This window comes from Cetorhinus maximus, chromosome 9 (assembly GCF_964194155.1).
Source record: "Cetorhinus maximus chromosome 9, sCetMax3.hap1.1, whole genome shotgun sequence".
In the NCBI taxonomy this organism is placed as follows: Eukaryota; Metazoa; Chordata; class Chondrichthyes; order Lamniformes; family Cetorhinidae; genus Cetorhinus; species Cetorhinus maximus.
In genome coordinates, this window is record NC_135887.1 from 118,402,121 (window position 1) to 118,426,828 (window position 24,708).

Consider the following 24,708-nt stretch of genomic DNA (forward strand, 5'->3'; position numbering starts at 1 on the left):
GGGATATTTGTGGAGCCTCCTCCTCTAGTGAGCTGTTTAATTGTCCACCACCATTCACGACTGGATGCGGCAGGACTACAGAGCTTAGATCTGAGCTGTTGGTTGTGGGATAGCTTAGCTCTGTCTATCACTTGCTGCTTATGCTGTTTGGCACACATATAGTCCTGTGTTATAGCTTCACCAGGTTGACACCTCATTTTTAGGTATGTCTGTTGCTGCACCTGGCATGCCCTCCTGCACTCTTCATTGAACCAGGGTTGATCCCCAGGCTTGATGGTAATGGTAAAGTGGGGGATATGCCAGGCCATGAGGTTACAGACTGTGTTTGAGTACAACACAGATGTATCTGTGGCAGGTAGGTTGCTGTGGATGAGGTCAAGTATGTTTTTCCCTCACCACCTGCCGCATAGTCTAGCAGCTATGACATTTAGGACTCAGCCTGTAGTTGTGCTACTGAGCCACCCTTGGTGATGGACATTGAAGACCCCCACCCAGAGTACATACTGCACCCTTGCCACATTCAGTGCTTCCTCCAAGTGATGTTCAACATGGAGGAACACCGATTTGTCAGCTGAGGTAGGGCAGTATGTGGAAGTCAGCAGGAGGTTTCCTTGTCCATGTTTGTCCTGATGCCATGAGACTTCATGGGGGCCAGAGTTGATGTTGAGGACTCCCAGGGCAACTCCCTCCTGACTGTATACAACTGTGCCACCAGCTCTGCTGGGTATGTCCTGTCCCACCGGCAGGACAGGCTCAGGGATGGGAATAGTAGTGTCTGGGACATTATCCGTAAGGTATGATTCTGTGAGGTTGATTACGTCAGGCTGTTGCTTAACTAGCCTAGCCTGTGAGACAGCTTCCCAATTTTGGCACTAGCCCCCATATATTGGTAAGGAGGGCTTTGCAGGGTTGTCAGGGCTGAGATTGCCATTGTCATTTTCAGTGTCATTTTGTTTTTGTGACTTTGTAGTGGCTTGTTACAATTAAGTGGCTTGCTAGGCCATTTCAGAGTCAACTACATTGCTGTGGGTCTGGAGTCACATGTAGGCCAGACCAGGTTAGGGCAACAGATGTCCTTCCCTAAAGGGCATTAGCGAATCAGATGGTAATCGACAGTGGTTCCACAGTCATCATTAGACTTTTAATTCCAGATTTTCACTGAATTCAAATTCCACCATCTGCCGTGGTGGGATTCAAACCCAGGTCCCCAAAGCATTACCCTGGGTTACTAGTCCAGCAACAATACCACTACACCATTGTCTCCCCCTTCACACTCCGATGAGCATTCATTGGCTGGAGACGGGATTTCTGCCCCTCACTCGGGAGGCTCAGAGAGCTGCCAGCCAATCTGATTGGCCACCAGCTCTCTAGCCCCTGCAGTGCCAGAAGCAGCAGTGGACAGTACTGGGCCTGCATGCAGTCTCCGGAGTCTAAGCCCCAGGAGTCCAGGATCAGGCAAGTTTTGGGCGTCTCAGGGCAGGGAGCGGAGTTGAGGTCTGGAGGGGTGGGCAGGGGGTCGGGGTTGGGGTGCTGGTGGAGAGGCGGGGGAGGGGGCTGGGGGGACCTGCGGGGAGGGTGCCCGATGTTAAAAGGATGCTGCTGACGGAGGCAGCACTCACCCTTCCCGTCCGATGCCTGAACCTGGTTAATATTCAGTGTCCCCCCTGCACTGGAAATCCTCCCGCCAGCCTGTAACTTGAGGCTGGTTGGAAAAGGACCTTAAGTGGTCAATAATTGGCCATTTAAGAGCCTCCATTAGGACTAGAGTGGGCAGGTCTCACCTGTCCAAGCGTAAAATTCCACAGAGGTCAGGGCGGGTAGGAATCTTGCAGAAAGGCCATCCAAGAAATTTTTCGCTTACGCCCCACCTAAAAACCCACTGGCGGGCAAACGTAAAATTCTGCCCATAATCTAAGTTGACGCGTCAATGCAGTACAAGGGAATACTCCATTATCAGAAGTGTTATCCCTGCAATGGGGCCTTTTCTGAGCGTTAAAGATTTGTTGCCATTTTTTTGAAAAAGGGTGCAGAGTATTACTACCGAACATTGCTCTCTCTAGTAAAACCGAATAACTAGTCATTCATGTCATTGCAGGTTAAGGGACCTCTCTGTGTGCAAAAGCAGTAATGCCCAATATAATTAATTTGATTAATTCAGTCCATTGGGAACATTTTGGAAAGATATGATATAGTGTTATTTAAATCTAAATGCTATCTTTTCCAACAAGAGAGAATCTAACCGACCCCCCTTGCAGTTCAATGACATTCCCCTCACTGAATCTTCCATCATTAACATCCTGGAGTTCGTTGACCATTAACTGGACCCACTACAGAAATATTGTGGCTACAAAAGCAGGTTAGAGGCGATTCTGTGGTGAGTAATTCACCTTCTGACTTCCCAAAGTCTGACAACCATCTACAAGGCATAAGTCAGGAGTGTGATGGAATAATCCTCACTTGCTTAGATGAGTGCGACCCCAGAAATACCCAAGAAGCTTGACATCATCCAGGATAATGCAGCCCACTTGATTGGCACCCCTTCCACCACCTTAAACATTCACTCACTCCAGCACCAGTGCACAGTAACAGCAGTATTTACCATCTACAAGATGCACTGTAATTTACCAAGGCTCCTTCAACAGCACTTTCCAAACCCATAATCTCTACCACCTCGAAGGACAAGGGCAGCATAAGCACAAGGACACCACCACCTCCAAGTTCCCCCCAAGTCAGACGCCATCCTGACTTTGAAATATATCACTATTCCTTAATCGCCGCTGAGTCAAAATCCTGGAACTCCCCTCCTAATAGCACTGTGGGTGTATCTACACCACATGGACTGCAACAGTTCAAAAAGGCATCTCACAAGTACATTCTCAAAGACACTTAGGAATGGTCAGTAATGCTCTTATGAATGAATCTTTCAAAAATGACCTAGTTTAATTTTATACATTAATTTCGACAAACCAATTCAATTATTCAGATCAGCCATGATCTAAATTAACGTGCGGAACAGGATTGAGGGGCTATTTGACTCACATACGTTCCAATGGAGCACGCATAATCACAGTATGTGTTATTAGAAAAATCCAGGCTGACTTGCACTACTAAGTGAAGCAGAGTAAATATTTTATGGTCATAGTTTGAGGTCAGTAATTCAACTCTTCTTTATGTTGGCATGTTAATGAAGGTGATCATGGCAGTTCCTTAAGATTTCACATCTCAATGAACCCAAGTCACCCTACAAGGGAGGTTGAAATGCCTGAAAGGTCTTTCAAGTCCACAAGATGCAAAAGAGCATCAATTCTTCCTGACACAGTGTCACAATCCATCATTCGAGAACTCTCAAGTGGATGGAGTATTATTTGGGACCTGTAGAGTGTAGTGCAGTAAAGGGATTAGTAGTAGATTGCAGTTCAGACACAAGGAGGAGCACCTGGAACAGCTACATTTTTGGACAGCAGTTTTAACCTAGATATGGCTTTTCCATTTTAATCAAGGACCCTTAAAGACAAGACATCAATGATGTATCAACTCTTTCTACCTTAGCCAAATCACAAAGCCAATTTTATCAAACTAACAATGTGTTATGTTCAGACTATAACCAGGGTTAGTAGTCTACAATCCTTGGGAGATTGATAGACCACACATTGAAAGGTATATTTGTGCATGTGCACAGCACAACTTCAAAAGTCATTTTGGTCATCTGAGACTTTATGGAGAATGGATTTATGATTTTTATGCACATATTGTACAGAGGAAATCCTCCCTATAGTAACTACTGGTCGTTCATCTCAGTCATGCTTCTGGGACTCTGCTGTGCAACATGACTGCTGTGTTTATCCCTATAAACACTGTAACAAATCCTCCATGTGTGAAGCACATCGGAGTGTTTCTGAGCAACATGATTATTTAAATGTTGACTTGCTCTTCCTATGTCTAAAGTTAATAATGCATGATCTGTGTATACTGTGAATTCTCCAAAATGAACAAATGCAGGCCTATGTGCTGACCAGGGGAGTGGGACTAACTGAATTGGTCTTTCAGAGATGGACAGGAATGATGGGCTGAATGACCTCCTTCCCTGCTGTATCTTTCTACAATTCTAAGTGTTTCACACCATATATTTCTCAATAATGTCTGGAAAACCTCTACTCCAACTGTGTTCTAAAAAATGGCCATTAGCCAAATATGCGAGGCACCTCTATGATTTTGAATGTTCGAACAATGCCAGCAGTGTGTCTTAACATTTGCGTATAGTGTCATGTTGCCTTTATGTATCTGTTATCTGTTTGTCTGTCAACTTAGAATCATAAGTTTATACGATATCCTGTTAAAACTTTTCTAATAATACAGTAATTTGTATAACCTTGATCTGCATCCCCCACATTTACTTCCAAAGGAAGTTTTATCTCAATCATAACACAAGAACTTTTAAATCCTTTATGTCAAGGACCTGTGTTGTTGTTGTATCCATGACCGATTAATAGGTTACTTCCTGTGCTTCCGTGGTATAACTAACATTTTCCTTTTCTTATTTTCTTCTAACAGTTGATAATCTTCAGGATATCTGATACCTTTCTGATCCAGTAACAACTTGCAATTTTAAAACATTTTTTTGGATTTGAGCATAATTATCATCAAGGAGGCAGTTATGACCCACCTTCTTGAGTATAACTGAGTGCCTTTCTAAGTCATAACACAGGGCAGTTAAGAGTCAGCCACATTGCTGTGAGTCTGGAGTCACATGTAGGCCAGACCAGGTAAGGACAGCACACTTCCTTCCCTAAAAGGGAATTAGTGAAACAGGTGGATCGTTACCATTAATGATATGAGCTTTATCCTTCTAGGTTTATTTAATTAATTGAACTTAAATTCTCCAGCTGCCATGGTGGGATTTGAATTCATGCCTCCAGATCATTAGGCGAGGCTTCTGGATTACTAGATCAGTGACTCAACTACTACGCTAGAATATGGTATTAATTTATACAAATACCTGTAACATAGTAAAATGTTATAAGGCGCTTCACAGGAGCATTATCATACAAAACTTGACACTGAGCCACATAAGACAGGTGATCAAAAGCTTGGTCAAAGAAGTAGGTTTTAAGGAGCATCTTAAAGAAGGAGAGATGAAGAAAGGTTTGGGAAGGGAATTCCTGAGCATGGGGCCTAGGCAGCTGAAGACACGGCCACCAAAGAATGGAGCGATTAAAATCAGGAATGCATAGAGGCTAAAAGTGAGTAGCTACAATATATTGTAGAGGCTCAGTCGTTGCTTCAAATCCAAGTCTTTTTGCCTGCTCAGCTGGTTCAGGTGGAGGTGAAAAACCCCATTCAATGGAGATTAGAGTTCTCCCAGTTTCCTGGTCAGCAGTCAACCCTCAGGCAAAAACCAATTAACTGAACTTTTGGTTCATTTGCTATTGGTGGGATCTTTCTGAAGAAGGAAATAAGTTGGATCCCTTGTTGAAAAGAAATAAAAGGGCATAATTATAAAATACCGAAGCAAAGAGTTAGATTAGATGATAGAAAGTATCTCTTTTCAAAGAGAATCATTGACATCAAGAACAGATTACCAAAATGTGCAATGAGTATGGATTCCCAAGAGTTCTTCACAAGGGAACTGAGCAAGTTGCTGAGAGATGAGGACATGTCAGGTTATAAAAGGTATGTTATGTTTACCCAGAAAGTACACTGCAGAAGTACCTCATTGGCACTTAAAATGTTTTGGATGTCCCAATGTCATAAACAATTTTTGAAGTGCAGTCACTGTTGTAATGGAAGAATTGCAGCAGCCAATTTGTGCACAACAAGCTTCCACAAACAGCAACGTGATGACCAGACAATTTGCTTTTTTTAGTGATGCTGTTGGAGGGATAAATATTGGCCAGGACACCCTTCTTCTTCTTCAAATGATATTTTTTATTCACCTGAGAGGGCAGATGGGGCTTCAGTTGAATGTTTCATCAGAAAGGCAATGCAGCACTTCCTCAGTACTGCACTGGAGTATCAGCCTAGATTTTGTGTGGCACTAGGACTGGAATCTCCAGCTTTTTGATTCAAAACCAGGAGTACTACCTATTCAGCCACAGTTAACACTTAATAAATAACTCATCAAACAGGAAAGCAAACTTTAATTCAGATAATCATGTAATCCTATTTCCCGTGTCAATGGGATTATTAAGAGATAAGGGGAAAGAGTTGTGTATTTGTCACCATTGTAATTTTCTTTAGGCACTCTTGACTCTAGGCAATACCTCTCAGTATTCTGAAACCATTGAGTTGCTCCACCGCACCTCCTGTATTTAATTTCTCCTGGCTCTCAAATTAAGTTATTTCTAAGCGCCAATAATAACTAACGGCCCCTATGTGAATACATGTCAGCATTAAGGTCACTTGATGCATGTTATATTAATATTACAACAATCAAACATGCAACAAATATATGATCTGCGTAAGGTGGTACTGTGTGAATCCAATAATAGTGTCGACAAACTTCCCAAATATTGCTTTCGTAATTCAAGTTACATTAATAAAGCGTAGCAAAGGTAAAGAAAAAAAAATTATTGTTTTATTGTTTTGTGATCATTAGGGATGAGTCAAATGGGAGGAGGTATTTCTCTTAGTCCCTTGACTCTTCTTTTGAACTCTGACCTCTTCTCAGCAACTAAGTTAGTCAATCCCTAAAGGGAACCGCACATATTTCTCGGCAGGCTCTTTGCTGTTTCCTTTATGACTTCAGAGTACAACTGTAAAAACAGACAAAAAAACAGATATCTGTCAAAACTTACATTCTCCTTACAGTTTTTCTTTTATCCAATAGCCTGAGAGAGCAGTGTAACTACAAACAGTAGGCGGATAATGAATGTGACCCTCCTTTGGCCTTAGTAGAAATAACAGCCGCCAATAATTTCTTCTATAAATGAATACAACTTAACCCATTGGGAACCATGTCAAGTTGCTGCTTCCTTTATTTAGACAATGTATTTTTGGAGAAAAACCTGAACGTATGGTGAAACCATCAAAGGGGTGAAGAGGGTCTTTTAAGTTACTTTCATGTGAGATAAAATAGACTTCTCTAGCAGCACTCTCAATGGATGCTACTGTGCTTAGCTAACAGAATGGCTGGTGCAAAGATGATATATTTCCTCCTGAGCTGTGATAATCTTCCAATGATTTAATTAAGAGCTGACAATAATTATGATAAGTATGGCAAACAGTATTGGAGAGAGTGGAGAAGCTGGGGCTGTTCTCCTTCAAACAGAGAAGGCCAAGGGAGATTTGATAGAGTTCTTCAAAATCATGAAGTGTTTTGTTAGAGTGAACGAGAAGAAATTATTTCAAGTGGCAAAAGGGCCGATAACTAGAGGATACAGATTTAATATGGTTAGCAAAAGACCAAGTGGTGAGAGGGAGAGAATTGTTGTGGAATGGATTGCCTAAAGGGGTAGTGGAAGTATAGTCAACAACTTTTAAAATGGAATTGAATAATCATATGAAATGGCAAAATTTGCAGGGCTATGTGAAAGGTGCAGTGTAGTGGGACTAATTGAATAGCTCCTTTAGAGAGCTGGTAGAGGCACAATGGGCAGCATGGTCTCCTTCGGTGTAGTAAAATTCTATGATTCTGTAATCCTGAAGCAAACCCTTTAGTCTGAAAATGAGTTTAGACCAGCCTATAAGCACATAATGCAGGGAATGATCCCAACAGCAAAAGAAAGAAGCCTGAGGATGGTGTGAAATTGGTCCTCAGGCACCATGATCGCGGTGAGTTGCTGACGCCTGTCACACCCACAGGCAGTTCACCCAACTAGATGATCAAATTTTGGGTCTCCTGCCTCCGCAGCAGTGGCCCTCAGGTAAGCCCTTGGAGCATGGAGGTGGGGGGTTTGGCGGTGGAACGTGGTGAAGACAGTGGGAGGAGGGGTAATATCAGCCATTAGGAGCTGCGGCTTTGGTATTAGCAATGATTCTTCTGGCTCCACATCCTGGCTCCTGGCTAGGCCCCATCCAGGGAGGCTTGATGCCTGGTCTATTCAGGGGAGCCTGATAACCCAGAGCGGCTCCTAAAACAGGCTTTAGGCCTCTCACTACTGATTGTGGGTCAATTTTTTTCAGGCTTCCTTGGGATGCAGGGTGCTGAACCCCCAAATTGGGCCAAAGTGTGATAATCCAACTTGAGCTATGCAACAAACATCGTGATTATGTGCAAGAAATTTGGTTTAAAAGGCTTCATGTTCCAAGGAGAAAGTCTTTTTAACATGATCTTGAAGTATTGCATCATGAGGAGTTGCATCTGAGGACTGAGGAGGACTTATTCCCACAAGGATGCTCTTGCACCTGCATGATCCCACTCCTTTCTATCAATTATGAGGCTTTTCCTTCTCATCCTTCAAATTCCAGCCCCTGTTCAACTGCGTTGTTAGTATTATGGTGGGTTTAACAGTAGTCAAGCAAGGAGAGGTTACAAAAAAAAAATTGAACATGGTCTGAAGTCCTCATATTCCTCTTTCTAAGTAAAGTGAGGTATTTTTCTTTCTATTCACTTGAAAGGAACTCACCATACTATTGAGGAAATTGTTGGAAAAGCACATGAAGGACTTGTGTTTATATGGCATCTGTTCCATTCTTGTGGCATCCCAAAGCTGATGAACTTCTACTGATGGTATACATGTTCCTCTGTAGGTGAATCATGCACAGCAAGATCACACAAACAACAAATTAAATAAATGATATGTTGATCTGTTTTCGTTGATGGATAAATATTGGCCCAGATTGCATGAAATCTCCCTGGCCTTAAAATAACCTTGTGGGTTTTTTTTACACCGAATCTGAATGGACAGACGGGGAATTTAACAGCTCAACCATGAAGCGTGTAAGGAAACAACAGCAGAGATAATGTGCTCAAATCCTGCAGTACAGTTTGGACCCTAAATTTCTAATTCAAAGGTCAGATTGTTGGTCAAACTGACTACCTGGAACTTCAAAAGAGCGGTTGAAGAAGGACTTAATAACTGCGCAATTGTGTAATCAGCAGTTCTTTATCTAAGTGCAGTAGTTTTGATAATATTTTTTAAAAAATTTCCCCTATAACTTATGCAGTAACTGGTAATGTCCCATAAGGATGAAATCATGTCACTATCTCACTGAGTTAGTTGAGCACTTTGGTCGCTTAACTCAGCACTAGCCATTCTTTCAATTCTCAGCCTTGTTTTAAATGTGCTATCTCTGCAATCCTTACAAACCTCCGAGATGCCTGTGGTCCTCCAATTACGGCCTCTTGTGCATTGTTCCATTTTACTTGATCCAACATTGACTGTACTCCAGAAGTGGCTAAGAAACATTATGAGGCAACCTGACAACATGACAAGCACCATATAAAGGCAAGATCCTTTTTCTCTCTATATCTTTAGTCTGGTACACAACTCAACCAGAAATGTGTACTTACTACAATTGTTTGCATTTATATAGAACCTTTAATGTAATAAAATGTCCCAAGGTGCTTCGCAGGAGCATAATTAGACAAAATAAATTGTCACCGAGCCAAAGAAAGCAGTATTAGCACAGGTGACCTAAAGTTTGGTCAAAGTGGCAGGTTTTCAGTGGGACCTTAAAGGAGCAGAGTGAGGTAGAGAGGCAGAGCAGTTTAGGGAGAGAATTCCAAAATCTAAGCCCTAGACAGCTGCTCGAATTGGCAAACAAATACTTAACACAGTCTTACAGTATTTCGCTGCCTTGGGATTTCACTAGAGGCGAATAGCCATTTATATTTCACACCTGTGTTGAAATAGTGGGGCATAAGGTATACGTGTTCATCCTAGGTATATATGTTCATGCTAGGCTCTCTGCCTAAGTGATTCTAATTTTAAACCCAGTGACCTCTGACCTCTGTCAAACAACTTGCTGTTGCAGGTGAAATAATGGATAAACCGAAAACTAGTTTGAATTATGTAGCTTTTTTTTAAATGCATAGGACTAATTCTTGAATCAAATCATCATTAAAAGTAGGCCTAGATAACTTGAAGGGTTTTTATTATAGGAACTAGAGAGCACTGTCTTTCCATAGAATAATATGCTGCTGTTGTTTTGTAGTCCTACTATTAATAGTTTTGAAACCATCTGTACGGACACTGCACTTGAATAATAACATCTCCACAGGATTGTATTGCTGAACTATACTAAACATGTGATTTACCACAGTAACTGAGGTTTTAAAATGTTATAAAAGGTCCCATATTTATATCTTTATTCATCACATGGGTAGAAAGGTTGCTAATGTAATTGGCCTCTGCCTAATGCTTGTGACCGCTTGAATAATACATACCATTTTCAAAAAGAAAGAAGGACTTAAACTTTATAAAGCCTCAGGATGTCCCAAATCACTTCACAACCAATGGAGTACTTTTGAAGTGTAGTCACTGTTGTGATGTAGGAAAGGCTGCAGCTAATTTGCGCAGAGCAGACTCCCACAAAATGTAATGATAACGACCAGATTCGAAAGCAAAAATTATAATAGCCATATAATCTGTTTTTTAGTGATGCTAATTGAGGAATAAATATTGGACGGTGCACCAGGGATAATTCCACTGAACCTTTTTGAAGTAATGGTCAAGGAATCTTTGTATCCACTTGAGAGGATAGGCTGATCCTTGATTTAACATCTCATCCAAAAGACAGTGCCTCCAACAGTGCAGCACCCTGAGCCCAGGTTTTTGTGCTCAAGTCTCAGGAGTGGGTCTTGAACCCACGACTTTCCAATTCAGAGGCAAGAATACTACCAACTGAGCTATGGCTGACATTTTTTATAACATATTAGGCACAAAAGGATTTTAAAGAATTCCAGTTGATTACTATATAGTCAAGAATGCGTGATGAAAAGCTCCTTTGAAAGCATCTCCTATTATGATGCCAATTGTATTGCTGACACTAAATGAAAATGCCAGCGTTGGTGGCCAAGCCAGCATTTATTTCCCATACCCAAATACCCTTGAGAAGGTGGTGGTGAGTCCTCTTCTTGAACAACTGCAGTCCATGTGATGTAGGTACACCCACCATGCCGTTAGGGAGGGAGTTCCAAGATTTTTGACACAGGGACAGGGAAGGAACAGTGATATATTAGCAAGTCAGGTTGGTAAGTAACTTAGAGCGGAATTGCAGTTGGTAGTGTTCCCATGCATCTGCTGCCTTTGTTTTTCCATATGGTAGAGGTCACAGGTTTGGAAGGTGTGGTCAAAGGAGTCTTGTGGGTTGCTACAATAGACCTTGTAGATGGTACACACTGCTCTCACTGTGCACTGGTGCTGGGGGAAATGAATGCAAACGGTGGTTGATGGGTGCCAATCAAGCAGGCTGTTTTATGCGGATTGTGTCAAGTTTCTGGAGTCTTGTGGGAGCTGCACTCATCCAGACCTGAGAAAGTGTATCCCATCACACTCCTGACTTTGTGCCCTGTAAATATTGAACAGGCTTTGGGGAGTCAGAATGTGAGTTACTCACTGCAGAATTTCCAGCCTCTCACCTGCCCTTCTAGCCACGGTATTTAAATGGCTGGTCCAGTTACGTTTCTGGTCATTGGTAACCCCCAGGATGTTGATGGTAGGTGATTCAATGACAGTAATGCCGTTGAATGTAAAATGAAGATAGTTTGATTCTCTCTTGTTGGAGATGGTCATTGCCTGTCACATACTTTTGGAGGAAATGTTACTTGCTGATTACTGAGGAAGTCTCACCTGAAGAACCAAGATCCCTGACCTGGTGAATCCAGGATCCACTGTCCAAACAGAAGTCAGCTGAGCCCAGCTAAAATAGGTCTTGTTGATCATCGAGCAACTTGCTGCAAAAATGGAGATGATAGTAATGGCTTTCATAACTTAATAGAGAGCCATGTTTTCAAGTTTGCCAATGACACAAAGATTGGTAGCATAGTAAGTAGTGTAGACAGGAGCATAAAGTTACAAATTTACTAATTTACATCTACTTTGGAAGAGTGCTAAATTCAATGGGATGAGAGGGGATCTGGCCAGGGTAAAATGAACCAAAGATTGACAGAAAAATCTGTAATGGAACAATGGTGATTTTTAAGAAAGAGATGTTTCAGCTACAAGCTAGGTATATTTCAACAAGAGAAAAAGGCAGGGTAAACAAAGCCAGGGCTCCTTGAATGACAAGGGAAATAGAGAATATGATGAAACAAACAAAGAGACTGTATGATGCATCTCAGGTGAATTATTTAAGTGAGGACCAGGCCAAATACAATACATTGAGAAGGGAAGAGAAGAGGAAAATTGGACTGCAAAGAGAGAATATAAGAAGAGAATGACAGTTACATAAGAGGGAACTTAAAAATCTTCTACCTGCATGTAAACAGTAAACAGGTAGTAAGAGGTGGACTGTGTCCTATTAGGGAGAACAAGAGTGGTATATGCTTAGAGGCACAGGGTAAGGCTAGGATACTTTATTGGGCTGGATTTTCTGGTTGACAGGCGGGGTGGGTGGAGTGGGAGTGGGCGCAGGCGTGGGCGGGCACGGACCCGATCACCGCCCACAATCGGGTCCGCACCACCATTTTACACGTGCGGGCCAATTAAGGCTCACCCAGCGTAATGCACGACTCCTGAGGATAGCGGGAGTGGGCGGGTGGCGGCAGGAGTACATTGTCCACCGGGTCCAATGGCAACCTGGTGGCCTGTTTATATGGAGCACAGGCAGCCTTTGCAAGGCTGCTTGCAAAGTCAAGTGGAAGGGCTCACCAGAGGGTTTCTGGTGAGCAGGCCAATCCGGACGGTAGGCCAGTGGAGCAGGCCAGGCTGGAGGGTAGGACAGGGAGCCAGTGTGCCCCTCGTTTTTCAGATGACTGCCTTGCTGCCCTCCTTGTGAAGGTGGCAGCATGGCTGGAGGTGCTGGTTCCCCAGGACGGGAGGAGAAGGCTCCCCCACATGACGAACGTGCCTGGGAGGAGGTGGCGGAGGTGGTGAGCTCCCGCGATGTGATGCGGTGCACCTGGATCCAGTGTCGCAAGCGCTTCAACGACTTGTTGCGCTCTGGCAGGGTGAGTACCATGTTGGCATTGGTCATTTAACCCAGCAGGTTGGCTTACCCCACTGCTGCCCATCTTCTCCCCCACAAGTCTGAGTGTAGGGACTGCATTGAACCATTGACGCCATTTGTCCTTCGCTGGGTGGGCCAGCAGATATTGCCCATACTGAGGTCAGACTGAGAGGGTGATGAAAAGATGTGTTTTGCCCCCGCAGCATGTGCTACACTAAGTCCCACATGACTGGTTTCGGGGCAACCTGGAGGAGCTGCACCTAGGCGCTTTGCTTGAACTCCAGGACATGTCCAAGTCAGGATGATGACATGCTGGGAGGGGAGCTTCAAGGTGGTGTGGCAATTAACCATCTGCTGCCCTCTGCGCTCAATGTGCTTGCGCCTTGCTATGGAAGGATATACCATGTGATGCCTAATGTGACTTAGGCAGCATGTGTCCAAGGTGGTGGGGTGCGGGGCGGGTGGGGGGGGGGGGGGGGGTTTGCGGTGCGGTGTGGGGTGGGGTGGTGTGGAGCAGGCCTATCATCTTTGTGTGTGTTCAGCAGCAGCAGGGTGAGGAGACTCTGGAGCCCTGATATGTCTCACTCTGGTTGGGGTGGGCTGTGCACAGAGTCCATGTACAATTTGCACTGATCAATGCTCATCTCTCATTTTCAGGAGAAGAATGCTCATAATGCGGCAAAGCGTGCGAGGACTGGCGGTGGGGGCAGGCGCAGATCACCATTCTTAGCCGCTTCGAGCAGGAGGCCCTGGATTTGGAGAGGCGCCATGTGCCCAGGTCCACTGGTGTCAGTGAGGCTGGGGTGCCATGGCCAGGTATTAATGCCCAACAGTGAGGTCAGCAACAGCCATAACACTGCTGAATGTTAACTGATTTAATTTTGCAACATGGCTTGACCATTGGTTACAGAAGGATGAGCGCATAGTGATCCAGGGGACAGGGGTGCACATTGACATTTTCTCCACGCTAACTGATCCACTGTCCTTGTTCTTCCTTTCAGCATAATCGGAGCAGGGCCAGGAGGAGGAGCAGCAGAGGCCCCCCCCTCACACCTGAGGGGCCTGGAGCCTCACCAGAGTCACACCATCTCTGCGAGGCAGGCACCAGCGCAGATACTAGCACCTCGGTGGGAATTCGAATATCAGCTAGTGTCCCGGGGCACAGCGGTGAGGGCACTTCACAGTCGCTGGAGGAGCTGGCAGAGACAGAGAGTGCCCGTGGCGCCAGCAGTCGGAGGACTGCAGTGGACCAGGCACATGCTCAGTCGGTGCCTGATGATGTGCCTCTGGAGTCAAACACGATGCAGCAGGTGCAGGAAGTGCGGCCAGGTGTACAGGAGCATCTCGGGGAGATACATGAAGCTACGCTTGGCTTGGTCTCCGTGGTGGAGGAGTCTACGCAGACGATCACTGAAGCAATGAGCCACATGTCCAAGCGCCATGCATCCTCCATGGAGAGAGTGGCGGCTCTCATGGAGAGGTTCCTCCAAGAGACCCATCAGGGTTTCCTGGGGATGCGCTCTGACCAGCAAGCCCTCACATCAGTGTTGACCTCAGCTGGTCAGTGCCAGTGTGGGAGATGGTTTGGGCATCAACTTTCCCAGCTTGGTACCCATCCACCACGGTGAGCAGGAACGTCCGAAGTGACTTCACATAAGCGCAGCAGCTACCTGTCGTCTTTGTGGGCTCCTCTCAGGGCGCTCCGGATGAGGGCGGCAGCTCCTCCGCCCCTCTCCCAGTGACCATAGCATCCGATGAGGCTGCGACAGCAGGAGAGATGCCAGCTGTGGAACTGGCAGCCCCCTCCCAGGCAGGGCCAGCACAGGCTCCACGGGCCAGAGAACAACCGCCAAGGTCATCGAGGCCAACAGGACAGCAGAGTCACCAGGCTGTCTCACAAGCCACTCCAAGCGATGGGGCAGCACCAAGATGTAGCACCCGGAAACGAAAACATAAGGCACCTTAGGCACACCACTGGTGCTTTTGTGTTGGCCTGAGATGAGGTCCTTATGATTTGTTTTGAGTTGTAACATTATTGTCTTTTTTTTTGGAATAAGTTGGTTTGCTTGACATATTAAATTCAGATATGTCACCATGGCTGAGTCTGCCTCTTTTCTTCTGCATGTGTATGGTTTCCAAAACTGTATTGAGTGCTTTGTTGGACATTCAGCTTTATTAACAATGCCCTTAGTGACTGTTCCTAACCTGGCAGATTTTGCACTTAGGTGTCGAGTTTCGAGCCTACAGCCGAGGCGTGTCCTGGTGTCCATCTATAAGACCATAAGACATAGGAGCAGAAATTAGGCCATTCGGCCTATCGAGTCTTGCTCCGCCATTCAATCATGGCTGATAAGTTTCTCAACCCCATTCTCCCACCTTCTCCCCGTAACCCTTGATCCCCTTACCAATCAAGAACCTATCTATCTCGGTCTTAAATACACTCAATGACCTGGCCTCCACAGCCTTCTGTGGCAATGAATTCCATAGATTCACCACTCTCTGGCTAAAGAAGTTTCTCCTCATCTCTGTTCTAAAAGGTCTTCCCTTTACTCTGAGACTGTGCCCTCGGGTCCTAGTCTCTCCTACTAATGGAAACATTTTCCCCATGTCCACTCTATCCAGGCCTTTCAGTATTCTGTAAGTTTCAATCAGATCCCCCCTCATCCTTCTAAACTCCATCGAGTATAGACCCAGAGTCCTCAAACGTTCCTCATATATTAAGCCTTTTATTCCTGGGATCATTCTCGTGAACCTCCTCTGGACCCTCTCCAGGGCCAGTACATCCTTCCTGAGATACGGGCACCAAAATTGCTCACAATATTCAAAATGTGGTCTGACCAGAGCCTTATAAAGCCTCAGCAGCACATCCCTGCTTTTATATTCCAGTCCTCTTGAAATAAATGCCAACATTGCATTTGCCTTCCTAACCACCGACTCAACCTGCAAGTTAACCTTAAGAGAATCCTGGACTAGGACTCCCAAGTCCCTTTGCACTCCAGATTTCTGAATTCTCTCCCCATTTAGAAAATAGTCTATGCCTCTATTCTTCCTACCAAAGTGCATGACCTCACACTTCCCCAAATTGTATTCCATCTGCCACTTCTTTGCCCATTCTTTAACCTGTCCAAATCCTTCTGCAGCCTCCCCGCTACCTGTCCCTCCACCTATCTTTGTATCATCTGCAAACTTAGCCAGGATGCCCTCAGTTCCTTCATCTAGATCATTAATGTATAAAGTGAAAAGTTGTGGTTCCAACACTGACCCCTGCGGAACTCCACTAGTCACCGGCCGCCATCCTGAGAAGGACCCCCTTATCCCCACTCTGGCCTCCTGCCAGACAGCCAATCTTCTATCCATGCTAGTACCTTGCCTCTAACACCATGGGCTCTTATCTTACTGAGCAGCCTCCTGTGCGGCACCTTGTCAAAGGCCTTCTGGAAGTCCAAGTAGATAACATCCATTGGCTCTCCTTTGTCTAACCTACTCGTTACCTCCTCAAAGAATTCTAACAGATTTGTCAGGCATGACCTCCCCGTGATGAAACCATGCTGACTTTGCCCAATTTTACCATGCACTTCCAAGTATTCTGAAACCTCATCCTTAATAATGGACTCTAAAATCTTACCAACGACCGAGGTCAGGCTAATCGGCCTGTAATTTCCCGTCTTTTGCCTCACTCCCTTCTTAAACAGGGGGGTTACATTAGCGATTTTCCAGTCCTCTGAGACCCTCCCTGACTCCAGTGATTCCTGAAAGATCACCACTAACGCCTCCACTATCTCTTCAGCTATCTCCTTCAGAACTCTGGGGTGTAATCCATCTGGTCCAGGTGATTTATCCGCCTTCAGACCTTTCAGTTTTCCTAGCACCTTCTCCTTGGTAATGGCCACCATACCCACCTCTGCCCCCTGACTCTCTTGAACTTTGGGGATGTTACTCGTGTCTTCCACTGTGAAGACTGACGCAAAGTACCTATTCAGTTCCTCCGCCATTTCTTTGTTTCCCACTACTACTTCTCCAGTGTAATTTTCCAGCAGCCCAATGTCCACTTTTGCCTCTCTCTTACCCTTTATATATCTAAAAAAACTTTTGCAATCTTCTTTTATATTACTGGCTAGTTTACCCTCATATTTAATCTTCTCCCTCCTTATTTCTTTTTTAGTTGTCCTCTGTTGGTCTTTGTAGGCTTCCCAATCCCCTGGTTTCCCACTGCTCTTCGCCGCATTGTATGCTTTCTCTTTAGCTTTTATGCTGTCCTTGACTTCCCTTGTCAGCCATGGTTGCCTTGTCCTCCTTTAGTATGCTTCTTCTTCCTAGGGATGAATTTTTGCTGTGTCTCCCAAATTACTCCCAGAAACTCCTGCCATTGTTGTTCCACTGTCTTTACTGCTAGGCTCATCTCCCAGTCAATTCTGGCCAGCTCCTCCCTCATGCCTCTGTAGTTGCCTTTATTCGACTGTAATACCGTTATATCTGATTCCAGCTTTTTCCTCTCAAATTGCAGGGTAAATTCTATCATATCATGGTCACTTCCTCCTAAGGGTTCCTTCACCTTAAGCTCCCTTATCAAATCTGCCTCATTACATATCACTAAATCTAGAATTGCCTGTTCCCTAGTGGGCTCCACCACAAGCTGCTCCAAAAAGCCATCTCGTAGACATTCCACAAATTCCTTTTTTTGGGATCCACTACCAACCTGATTTTCCCATTCTACCCGCATATTGAAATCCCACATGATCACTGTAACCTTGCCTTTCTTACACACCTTTTCTATCTCCTGGTGTATCTTGTGCCCCACATCCTGACTACTGTTCGGAGGCCTGTACATAACTCCCATTATGGTTTTTTTACCTTTGCGGTTCCTCAACTCTACCCACACAGATTCTACATCATCTGACCCTACATTATTTCTTGCTATCGATTTAATTTCATTTCTTACTAACAAAGCAACCTCACCCCCTCTGCCAACCTGCCTATCTTTTCGATAGGATGTATATCCTTGGATATTTAGCTCCCAGTCCTGATCCCCTTGCAGCCATGTCTCCATAATGCCCACCACATCATACCTGCCAATTTCAATCTGTGCCACAAGCTCATTTACCTTATTTCGTATACTGCGTGCATTCAGATACAACACCTTCAGTCTTGTATTTCCCGTCCCCTTTCTCATTGTCGTCCCTTTATCTGATGTGCTTGAAGTTAGATTCCTAGCCCTTTCCAAACTCTCTGTCCTATTTTGTGTTCTGGAGACTTTAATAGCCTCTCCTGGGCTCTCCTTTCTTTTCAGTTTTTTCATAATTTTCCATGATGTTGAATCCACCCCCCCACACGCTAACCTGCTGCTTTGTTTCCCATTAGTCATACTTCTTGGAGTTTTACCCTTCCCTCCCCCCCCACTTTCTAGTTTAAAGTCCTGTTGACCACCCTATTTACCCTTTTCGCTAGAACATTGGTCCCAGATCGGTTCAGGTGGAGACCGTCCCAACGGTACAGATCCCTCCTGTTCCAATACTGATGCCAGTGCCCCACGAAATGGAACCCCTCTTTCCCGCACCACTCCTTTAGCCACGTGTTTACTTCCCTTATTCTCGCGTCCCTATGCCAATTTTCACGTGGCTCGGGTAGTAATCCGGAGATTAAAACCCTTGAGGACCTGTTCTTTAATTTAGTTCCTAGTTCCTGATAATCCCCAAATAGGTCCTCTTTTCTAGTCTTACCTATGTTATTTGTCCCGACGTGGACCACAATAACTGGATCCTCCCCCTCCCTCTCCAATATCCTTTCAAACCGGTCAGAGATGTCCCTCAGCCTGGCACCGGGCAGGCAACATACCATGCGGGACTCTCGATCCTGCTTACAAAGGAAGCTATCAATTCCCCTAATTATAGAATCCCCTACAACTACCACTGTGGTGTGCCAGCTGAAGGTTCATTGGATTAAAGTCTCCCGGGTGTCCTTTCCTCTCTGGAGTATGCCCGGGTCATTGTCTACCCCCTCAGTATTTCCCTGTGCATGGTCATCCTCGGACTCACTGCTGGACTCATCGTATGCAGCCACAGCCACTGCGTCGACATCTTCATCGTCCACTGCGTCCCCCCCTTTCCAGCGCAAGATTGTGGAGAGCGCAGCATGTAACCACTATCACCGAGACACGGTCTGGGGGGTACTGGAGTGCACCCCCTGAGCGGTCCAGGCATTGGAAGCACATTTTGAGAAGACCGATGGTTCTCTCCACCACAGCCCTTGTGCAGGCGTGGCTCCTATTTTATTGCTGCTCAGCTTCTGTTCTTGGATGGCGGGCAGGCGTCTTGAGCCACCTTCTGAGGGGATAGCCCTTGTCACCCAGCAGCCATCCATCCAGCCGAGCCGGAGCACTGAAGAGCACCGGCACCTGGGAGTGTCTGAGGATGTAGGCATTGTGGGAGCTGGCTGGGTACCTTGCCCAGACTTGTACAATCAGCATCCTGTGGTCACACACTATCTGCACGTTCATGGAGTGGAAGCCCTTCCTGTTGATGAAGGCACCGGGCTCACCTGCTGGCGCCTTGATGGCCACATGTGTACAGTCTATTGCACCCTGGACGCAGGGAAAGCCAGCAATGGCCGCGAAGCCTCTGGCTCATTGTATCTGGTTTGCCTGGTCCCAACGATAGTGGATGAGGGTCAATGCATGCCTGAACAGAGCGTCCGTAACCTGCTTGACATAAGTGTGAACAGCTGATTGGGAGACACTGCAAAGATCACCCAACGAGCCCTGGAAGGAGCCAGAGGCATTGAAGTTGAGGGTAGCTGTGACCTTCAGAGCTACTGGCATGGGGTGTCCACCCACACAGTTAGCAGAGATCTCAGGCCCTATCATCTCCCTTGAGAGACGGACTCTCCTTTGGCACTGCACCTCAGACATATTGAGGTAGCTGCTTCACCACCTGTATACCCTGACAGCAGGATAGTGGCATCTTCTGCAGCCCCTTCCGCCTTGGACTACCTCTTGGCCCTGCACCCCTTGTGCCTGGGCCTGTCCACCAAGAGGTGGCTCCCCTGAAGGCTGAATGTGCACTCCTGGTCTCCTCCCCCTTCTAGCCCTCCCTTCCTCCTCAGAGGAGCTGCCTCCAGTGGACAGTTCAGCTCCCATTCCCAGGCTAAGGGAAGGCTTCCTGAAACCTACAGGCCCAGAAAATATTCCTCACTGCAGAGTGCTGACCTGAAGGCTAGGAGTCCAGAAAAAGCAGCTGGTATGCGTTTTGAAGTACTGCAGATCACACAGGTAAGTTTCAAAAACTTTAAAAAATAAATACTTGACAGTGCACACTCGTGACCCCAGTAAGCCCTCTTATCCGCCCCCCACCCCCCCCCCCCCCCCACCACAAGGATGGGTTAATACAATTGTGTCCTACCCGTCTGCCCGTTGCACCCATGCGCCGACCCGAAGATTTCTCAGGCACCGAAAAATCGACATTGATTGGTGAGGCAAGGGCCTTAAGTGCCCCGTTATTTAATGGCGGGAGCGCGTCGGACACCATCACCCACCCATCCCCAGAAGCCAACAGGAAAATTCTGCCAATGAGTATTTTGTATCAGTTTCTACTAAGGGAGGGGATACTGAAAATATTGGTAGAATCTAAGATGGTCGAGGTAATAGATGGAGTGAAAATTGATAGGAAGGATCTATGAGAAAGGCTGGATTAATCGCCTGGTCTTAATGTCTTGCATCCCAAGTTGCTATAGGAAGTGGGAGTGGAGATAGAGGAAGGCTGGCTATAATCTTCTAGTTTTCTCTAGATATGGGGGAGGTGCCAGATGATTGGAGAGTGGCAAATGTGATGCCCTCATTCAAGAAAGTATGAAAGGACATCCCTAGTAACTATAAGCCAGTCAGTTTAACATAGTGGTGAGTAAAATTTTAGAAACAATAATCAAGGAAAAAATCAACAGGCACTTGGAAAGGTTTGAGTTAATTAAGGAGAACCAGCACAGATTTGTAAAAGACAGATCATGCTTGACTGATCTAATTGAATTTTTTGATGAAGTAACAGAGAAGATGATGGAGGGTATGCCAGAAATCATAGAAACATAGGAAATGGGAGCAGGAGTAGGTCATTCAGCCCTTCGAGCTTGCTCCGCCAATCAATATGATCATGGCTGATCCTCCATCTCAACACCATATTCCTGCTTTCTCCCCATACCCTGTGGTAATTTGAGATGCAATATACCTTTAAGAGAAGGCTAAGTGCTGCCTCAGGGAGATCGGCTCTAATGTACAAATTATTAAAAATAGAAAAAAAAATTCCCTGACATGTCCCCTCGTGACACTGTCACGTGAGTTGGGACATGTCCATAACTTTTTTAAAAACTTTAATGAAATTTTTAAAAACCTACATGAAACCTCCTGCCCGTGGATGAGTTTTCATGCTTTTTCTAATGGTTGCCAGGGCTCCTGGCCTGCCCGCCAACCTTAAGATTGGACAGGCAGGTCCATTAATTAGTTTAATGACTCTGTCAATGACCTCAATTGGCCATTGACAGGTTGGCAGGCGCGCAGCTGATTTTGCTGAGCCCCCACCTACCTGAAAATTTAAATGGGGCGCGGTGACGTCGGGAGTTCCACCCAACGTCACCGCGCGTCATTTTACCGGTTGGTGAGTGGGCTCCGCCCCCCGCTCGCCGACGGGAAAATCCTGCCCTGAGTGTTTCTACTGCCATCACAATGGGCACATTATGCGATATTACAAAGACAGATTGAGACAACATTTCAAACAAAAAGGCAGAAATCGTGAAATCCATATAATAGAGGAACCAGAAGAAACAGAGTCAGGTAATTACTCGTTACACAACTTAAAAATGGGTAAAACAGAGCCAATCTATGCGACAGTGGAAGTCAATGGAAAACCTTTCCGAATGAAGGTGGATACAGAAGCATCCACAAATGTTATAGGGGAACATACATTTAAATATCTGAATGGGGAGGCCACTCATTAAAGCTGGAAAATTCAGATGCTAAATTTAAGACGTATATTGGCAAAGACAGACGAGTCAGAGGTATATGCAAGGTTCCAGTACAGCTTGGAAGCCAGTCTGCTAATCTACCCCTCACAGTGATAGCAGGCAGGAAGAAACTGGTTAAGATAGATGAATCTTGAGAGATTACTGAGATCTCAATCAGAAGCTGGAAATGTTGTTTGGAAAAGGGAGCATGTAAAGACTCAGCAAAAGGAACTCGTGGAGCTGATGCTTCAGGACAGAGTTCGAGTTGAAGTCAGTAACCTCCAAAAAGAATAAGAAAACCTGCTGAAGGACTTTCCGATATTGCAGGATTCCCTCAGGTCCCAATTTTTACCACTGAAGTGGTATGACAAAGAACGGAAAGAATTCAGCATACCTCTGGCCGAGATGAGGAATCAATTAGCCAAGAAAGCACAACAATACTTAATTCTCTAGGAAACAACTAACAAATATAAAAACGAAATGAAAGAACTGAAGAATCAGCTACGTGGAAGCCAAGAAGACCTCTGAGTTTTCAAAGGAGCTGACGGATGAGGGAAGACTCAACCACCAAGTTCACTCAAGTTGAGCTCATACCTGAGCCTCGTCTGGCCAATAGGGAAATAGAAAAGAAGGCCGAGATTAACGTCAGAGCTGCCAAGAAGAAAACCCATCAAAGAAGACACGTAGAAAGATAAAGCAGATTACTAACGAGGCCCCGAAATTCTTTTTACACAACAGGAGGCTGATCATTCCATGTTGAATTTAGCCTTGCCCAACATCCTGATTCTCAGAACCTGCCTGACAGTTGCCCTCCATATTGTTGAACTTGGAGGAGAGGGGCAACAGGAATGCATGCGATGAGCCCAAAAGAGAGTGAAAACATTCCTGTTGGAGTCTAAACCACAGGTAGAAGGAACTCCCCTTGCTTTGGAAGTACCTGTAGGATCCGTTGAACCTGAGAGAGTTGAACAGACAAACTTACAGGTTCTTACTGGAGAGCCTTGTGGACAGATAACTCCTGAGAGGGAGGCCTCAGATAAACCATCCGAAGTGGTAGAACCTCGATGGTCAACACATTAGAAGCCTCCAGAAAGACTGAATTTTAAAATAGTTTATTTATGTAAATAGTTAATATATTGTAAAAATTGGAATTGTACTTTCAAGTAAAGGGAGAGGGATGTGGTAATCTGAGGTGCAATACACCTTTAAGAGAATGTGAGCAGATTGACCACATGACTGTATGATCCAATTGCTGTGTAGCATGGGCTACAATGTTAAGTGTTAGTTTAGAGTAGGGTCTGGCTGGAGAAGCACACATCATGTTAGTGCTCTGTTATCTGTGTAAATAAATAGCATGTGCTTCATCTTATATTGGTCTCTGCATCTGCAGTATATTGTTGCCAACTCACCCACCAACAGATAAGCATGCAATTGGTTTGCAAGCAAAGCGACACAACAGTAGAACATAACATACCCCTTGATGCCTTTAGGGTCTAGAAATCTACCTATTTCCTTCTTAAGTATATACAGTGATATGGCCTCCACAGCCTTCTGTGGTAGAGAATTCCAAAGGTTCACCACTCTCTGAGTGAAGAAGTTTCTCCTCATCTCAGTCCTAAATGGCCTACTCCATATCCTGAAAGTGTGACCCCTTGTTCTAGACCGCCACCCAGAGGAAACATCATCTCTGCATCCAATCTGTCCATCCCTGTCAGAATTTTATATGTTTCAATGAGATCCCCTCTCATTCTTCTAAACTCCAGTGAATACAGGCCTAGTCGGCCTAATCTCTCCTCATATGACAATCCTGCCATCCCAGGAATCAGTCTGGTGAACCTTTGCTGCACTCCCTCCATGGCAAGTATATCCTCTCTGAGGTAAGGAGACCAAAACTGCACACAATACTCCAGGTGTGGTCTCACCAAGGCCCTGTACAACTGCAGTAAGATGTCCTTGCTCCTGTACTCGAGTCCTCACAATGAAGGTCAACATGCCATTTGACTTCTTAACTGCTTGCTGCACCTGCATGCTTGCTTTCAGTGTTTGGTGTACAAGAACACCCAGGTCCCTTGGTACATCAATATTACCTAATTTATCATTATTTAAATAATACTCTGCCATTCTGTTTTTCCTACCACAGTGGCTAGCCTCACACTTATATTGCATCTGCCATGTATTTTCCCACTCACTCAACCTGTCTATATCGTCTTGAAACCTCTTAACATCCTATTCACCACTCACATTCCAGCCAAGTTTTGTGTCATCAGCAAACTTGGAAATATTACGTTTGGTTCCCTCATCCAAATCATTGATATATATTGTGAATACCTTGGGCCCAAGCACCGATCCCCACTAGTCACCACCTACCACTCTTGAAAACAACCCATTTATTCCTACTGTTTCCTGTCTGCTAGCCAATTCTCAATCCATGCCAATATATTACCCCCAGTTCCATGTGCTTTAATTTTGTACACAAACTTCTTATGTGGGGCTTTATCAAAAACTTTCTGAAAATCCAAATACACCACATCCACTGGTTCTTCTTTATCTATTCTGCCAGTTATATCCTCAAAAAACTCCAGTCGGTTTGTCAACCGTGATTTACCTTTCATAAATCCATGTTGGCTTTGTCCAAGCTGATCTTTTCTAAGTGTCCTGTTATCGCATCATTTATAA

General features: G+C 45.1%; 1 long non-coding RNA gene across 1 annotated transcript in view; it reads right to left on the reverse strand.

The window, feature by feature from the left end:
* Nucleotides 1–6,552: 6,552 nt before the first annotated feature.
* Nucleotides 6,553–24,708, reverse strand: part of LOC144684965 (uncharacterized) — a 102,720-nt gene continuing 84,564 nt past the window's right edge. Inside the window, exon 4 of the long non-coding RNA XR_013577593.1 lies at nt 6,553–6,752. This is a non-coding gene — a long non-coding RNA (uncharacterized LOC144684965). The remainder of the gene's footprint in view (nt 6,753–24,708) is intronic.